The sequence below is a fragment of the Myodes glareolus genome, chromosome X, assembly GCF_982192425.1.
Source record: "Myodes glareolus chromosome X, mMyoGla1.1, whole genome shotgun sequence".
NCBI lineage: Eukaryota > Metazoa > Chordata > Mammalia > Rodentia > Cricetidae > Myodes > Myodes glareolus.
The window spans coordinates 127980957-127986616 of NC_142053.1; the positions used below are offsets into that span (position 1 = coordinate 127980957).

The following is a 5660-nucleotide window of genomic DNA, read 5'->3' on the forward strand; positions in this document are numbered from 1 at the left end:
CGAATTTCAGAACTCTGCCAAGTGGAGCGGTGAGTGACGTCAGTTAAATCCTCCAGAAAGGGGAGGAAAAAGAATGGAAAAAGTATAGGCCTAAAAAGAAAAGAAAATAGAAAGAATCAAAGTTAAGGTATCTGAAAGAAGGTACTAGAAGTAACGGGGAAGAAAAAACCCCTCAAGTTCAGTGCAGGTGGAGCTGAAAAAAAGCGAGGTTTATGGTTGGGAGATCCGCGGCTTCCTCCGTCCCAACTCGCAGATAGAGATTCCGGGCAACAGTCTCGTAGGGAGGCGGGCTTGATCATGTTTGAAGACTGCCTTCCCTGTTCTTAAAGAGCCACACAGTTTTTGAGGTAATTTTTGCCTAATTTTGATAAGAGAGCTCAGTCTCTGGCTCTCACGTACAGAAAACTTTAAATTTGATTGAGGAAATGGGCTGGCGCGGTGGCGCACACCTGTTGTCCCAGCTACTCAGGAGGGAGACGCAAAATTGCACCGGCGAATGTTAACTCGTTCGGGAGGCATGGCCATGCTAACCAGTTGCTGGCGGGGAGTTTGCTGGAGTCCACAGAGGCCTACAAAAAGTCAGGTCGCTGTGGCGTCATGGGCGGGCTAAAGTCTGTGTAACATCAGAGGCTATGTGTCCTGGCCTTCTGGCGGGGCTGTGGTTTTCAGAGGACTTTTTCAGCACCTGAGCGGACTTGCCCTGACTGAGGTGGAAGCTGCATGGTGAGCAGCAGCGAAGCTAAAGACCTAAAGACGGAGAGGGGCCAAACTCTGAACTGCGTTTCCATAGCAACATGGGCGGGCGGAGGAAGCTCATGGGCGGGGCCACGTGCTGAGTGCTCGTCACTCCCCGGCCCCCGGGAAGGTCTGAGACTGGGGCCCCCCGCGGCCCTAACTGGGCCCTTCCGTGCGCGGGCAGCCCGGGCAGGAGAGGCCCCCCCTCGCCGGAGCTTGGAAAAGACTCACGGCCGGTGGTGCGAGTTCAATGGCTGAGGTGAGGCAGGGTGCACAGTTCGCAGGTACAGGATAAACGGCGAGCCCGCGCATGGCCCAGGGCGGGGCCATGCGGAGCGCGCCACAATGGACCACAATGGGCCACAATGGGCCACAATGGGCCACAGTGGGCAGTGCCTCAGAGGCGGAGCTATCGCAGCCGCTGCCGCCGCTCACAGCCACGGTCGCCAAAAATTCAGTCAGATAAAAACATTTGTCGCCAAAAATTTAGTCAGATAAAAACATTTATCCCCCAAAAAATGTGCATCATCCCTCCTTCAGCAGGAAGTAGTCAGATCGATTGTCGACGCCCATTTTCCCTCAAAGAACTGGTCGTAATTATCATAATAAAGGCGCGTCAACCTGGTTACCGTATCCTAGGTAACAACGGCGGACCTGTTGCCTGAAACAACGGGTGGAATAAACAATGCTACCTAGAGGTTTTTTCATTTGAATGCGGGCTGGAGAGATGGCTCAGAGGTTAAGAGCACTGCCTGCTCTTCCAAAGGTCATGAGTTCAATTCCCAGTGACAACTGTTTTGGTTTTAGACAATAGAGGGGGACTACCAGTGACAGCTTCCCCCAGAGAAAGGATTTCTCTTGCATTCTTTACATTTAATTTTTAATTCAAAAATTTTGCTGGAAAAACAGCAACAGACAGAGACGCTCTGTTTGAAAGCAATTCCATCTTATTCTAAGGCCTGCTTTAATGGCACAGGCAAGCAAGATTTGCTCTTTGGAGCAGAGACCTACAGGTCTCTAAGTTCGAAACCTGCCTACTTCCAGTACTGATTGTGCTGAATTTTTACACTGAGAGTTTTTAGTACTCTTAAATGTTAATTTGGGAGGAGAGTTTTGTTTATGTTTTTCCAGGAATGCTGACATACATCTGGGTGCCAACAAGACCGACAAGAGAAATAAAGAAGAAAGATGACCCAGTGGATGCTAAATATCCTGCTGTGGGAGATTCATGTGGAGGCAGCAGAGATGTCCTTCTGGGCAGTGTCAAGAGCAGCTGTTTCACACCATCGACTTGAGCAGCACCCTGTGCAACCTCTTATCTCTTAACAATTTTCTGACTGACTCTATTTTGCCTTTTCCTTCCTTAGGAATGGGTGGGAGCAGAGATATTCTTGGCATGCTGTGTCTAGGTGGAAGTGCTGTATGTCTTTGATTGGTGTGCTACCTGCTAGCCCAAGTGAGGTGGGACAAGGTCTTTGTGGCACAGGCCTTGGCAGCCTTGGAATGTGTATCCTCACCCCAAGTTTGGCTCTCAGCTTCAAAAGAGCTCATAGGCAATTAGCCATGCATACCCTCTAGGGACCAGATAGTCCCACGGCATAGTGGAAGGTATGCATAGGCAGAGGGTGTGCAGACACAGCCCTAGCACTCCCAGGGTAGTTGTCCCATTGCACGGGAAGAGTGTGTCTTGTTTTTCTTTTCTTTAATCGGTCCACACATTATGAGGTGGGGACCAGATTGGAAAACAGTTTTGCCTTATTGCTCTTAGTAACAATAGAAGAGGGAGATGTAGGGAGCCACCTGGAGGCACAGGTGGTCCTGCAGTTTGGAGGTATACAAGTCCATACCTGGCTTAGCCACGTGAGGCTGAGCACCCTTGCCTGCACATGCTCAGACCAGCAGAATGGCATTAACCAATCAGGACAGCATTCAAGCCTCTCCACCGTTTAAAAGCAGCTGCCACTGGGCTCTACTTCCTCTCTCTAAGCTTTCTCTTGTCCCTGCTCTCTCTTCCCTTCCCCCAATTTTCCTCAACCGAATGCTCCGAATAAAGACGTGACCAGGGAAGGAATTCTCCTTTTTAGTGGTGTTCATTCCTGCTGGTCAGGAAGCGCGCCGCATTTAACTTCATCCTTTCCAATTCAAGTCCCCTTGATCACCTTATGTTGTCTTATTGCTATTGCTAAAAATTCAAGCACTACATTGAAGATGTATGGAGAGAGTGGACAGCCTTGTCTTGTTCCTGATTTTAGTGGAAAGGCTTTGAGTTTCTCTCCATTCAGTTTGATGGTAGCTGTCGGCTTGCTGTATATTGCTTTTATTATATTTAGGTATGATTCTTGTATCCCCAGTCTCTCCAACACCTTTATCATAAATGGGTGTTGAATTTTGTCAAATGCTTTTTCAGCATCCAATGAAATGATCATTTGGTTTTTTTCTTTCAGTTTATTTATATGATGGATTACATTGATAGATTTGCGTATGTTGAACCAGCCCTGCATCTCTGGGATGAAGCCTACTTGATCATAATGGATAATTTTTCTAATGTGTTCCTGGATTCGGTTTGCCAGGATTTTATTGAGATGTTTTCGTCGATGTTCATGAGTGAGATTGGCCTGTAATTCTCTTTCTTGGTTGTGTCTTTGTGTGGTTTTGGTATTAGGGTAACTGTAGCTTCATAAAAGGAGTTTGGCAATGACTCTTCTCTTTCTATATGTGAAATACATTAAGGAGTGTAGGTATTAGCTCTTCCTGAAAGTTCTTGTAGAATTTTGCATTGAAACCATCTGGTCCTGGGCTTTTTTTGGTAGAGAGATTTCTGATAACAGCTTCTAATTCTTCACGACTAACAGGTCTATTTAGATTGTTCACCTGGTCTTGGTTCAACTTTGGTATATGGTACTTACCTAAAAAAATGTCCATTTCTTTTACATTTTCCAACTTTGTGGCATATAAACTTTCATAGTAAGATCTAATGATTCTCTGAATTTCCTCTGTGTCTGTTGTTATGTCCCCCTTTTCATTTCTGATTTTATTAATTTGCATGTTCTCTGTCTGTAGTTTGATTAGTTTGGATAGGGGTTTGTCAATCTTGTTGATTTTCTCCAAGAACCAGCTTTTTGATTCATTGATTCTTTGGATTGTTTTCTGTATTTCTATTTTGTTGATTTCAGCCCTCAGTTTGATTATTTCCAGTCTTCTAGACCTCCTGGGTGAATCAGCTTGTTTTTTTCTAGAGCTTTCAAGTGTGCTGTTAAGTCTCCAATGTGTGCTTTCTCCATTTTCTTTATTTGGGCACCTATTGCTATGAACTTTCCTCTTAGCACTGCTTTCATATTGTCCCATAGGTTTGAGTATGTTGTGTTTTTGTTATCATTAAATTCAAGGAAGACTTTAATTTCTTTCTTACTTTCTTCCTTGACCCAGGGGTGATTTGGTAGTTGACTATTCAACTTCCATGAGTTTGTTGACTTCCTGGGGGTAGCATTGTTGTTGAATTCTAATTTTAATCCATGGTGATCTGACAAGACACAGCTGGTTATTAATATTTTTTTGTATCTGTGGGAGTTTGCTTTGTTACCAAGTATGTGGTCAATCTTCGAGAAGGTTCCATGAACTGCAGAGAAGAAGGTATATTCTTTCCTATTTGGGTGGAGTGTTCTATAGATGTCTGTTAAGTCCATTTCAATCAATACCTCCAATAAATCTGTTAATTCTCTGTTTGGTTTCTGTCTGAATTACCTGTCAATTGGTGAGAGAGGAGTGTTGAAGTCTCCTACTATTAGCGCGTGTGTTTTGATAACTGCCTTGAGTTCTAGAAGAGTTTCTTTTACATATGTGGGTGCCTTTATATTAGGGGAATAGATATTCAGGATTGAGACTTCCTCCTGATGAATTGTTCCTGTTATGAGTATGAAATGTCCATCTATATCTCTTCTGATAGATTTTAGTTTGAAATCAATTGTGTTAGATATTAGAATGGCCACACCTGCTTGTTTCTTAGGTCCATTTGCTTGGAAAACCTTTTCCCAGTCCTTTCCTCTGAGTAGATATCTGTCTTTGTGGTTGACGTGTGTTTCATCTAAACAGCAGAATGTTGGATCCTGTTTTCTTATCCAATCTCTAAGTCTGTGCCTTTTTATAAGTAAATCGAGTCCATTGATATTAAGTAATATTAATGACCAGTGGTTGTTGGCTCCGGTTATTTATTTAATTTTTTGGGTAGTAGAGTGTATGTGTTTTCCTTCTTTGAGTTGTGCTTGTGAAGGGTTGCTAGATGTCTGAGTTATTGTAGGCGGTGTTGGGAATGTTGGATACCTTGGGATGTAATTTTCCTTCTAACATTCTCTGTAAGACTGGATTAGTATTTACATATTGTTTAAATTTGTTTTTATCCTGGAATATTTTGTTTTCTCCGTTGATAGTGAACAATAGCTTGGCTGGGTATAGTAGTCTGGGCTTGCATTCATGGTCCCTTAGTTTCTGCAGTACCTCTATCCAGGACCTTCTGGCTATCATGGTTTCCATAGAGAAGTCTGGTGTAAGTCTGATAGGTTTACCTTTATAGGTTACTTGACCTTTTTCCTTTATTAGTGTCCTTACTTTAATCTGAATGCTTTGTGTTTTGATTATTATATGGTGAGGGGATGTTTTTTTCTGATCCAGACTATTTGGTGTTCTGTATGCTTCTTGCACCTTCATAGGAATATCATTCTTTAGGATGGGAAAGTTTTCTTCTATAATTTTTTTGAATATATTTTCTGGGCCTTTGATCTGCAATTCTTCTCCTTCTTCTACCCCTATTATTCTTAGATTTGGTTTTTTTATTATGTCCCATATTTCCTGAATGTTTTGTGATGAGAATTTGTTGGATTTGCTGTTTTCTTTGGTCAGTGGGTTTATTTTCTCTATGGTGTCTTCATAAT

General features: G+C 43.2%; 1 pseudogene; it reads left to right on the plus strand.

Moving 5' to 3' along the window:
* The first annotated feature begins 801 nt into the window (after positions 1 to 801).
* LOC148117487 (Nuclear RNase P) lies at positions 802 to 1022 on the plus strand (annotated as a pseudogene).
* Positions 1023 to 5660: the final 4638 nt, after the last annotated feature.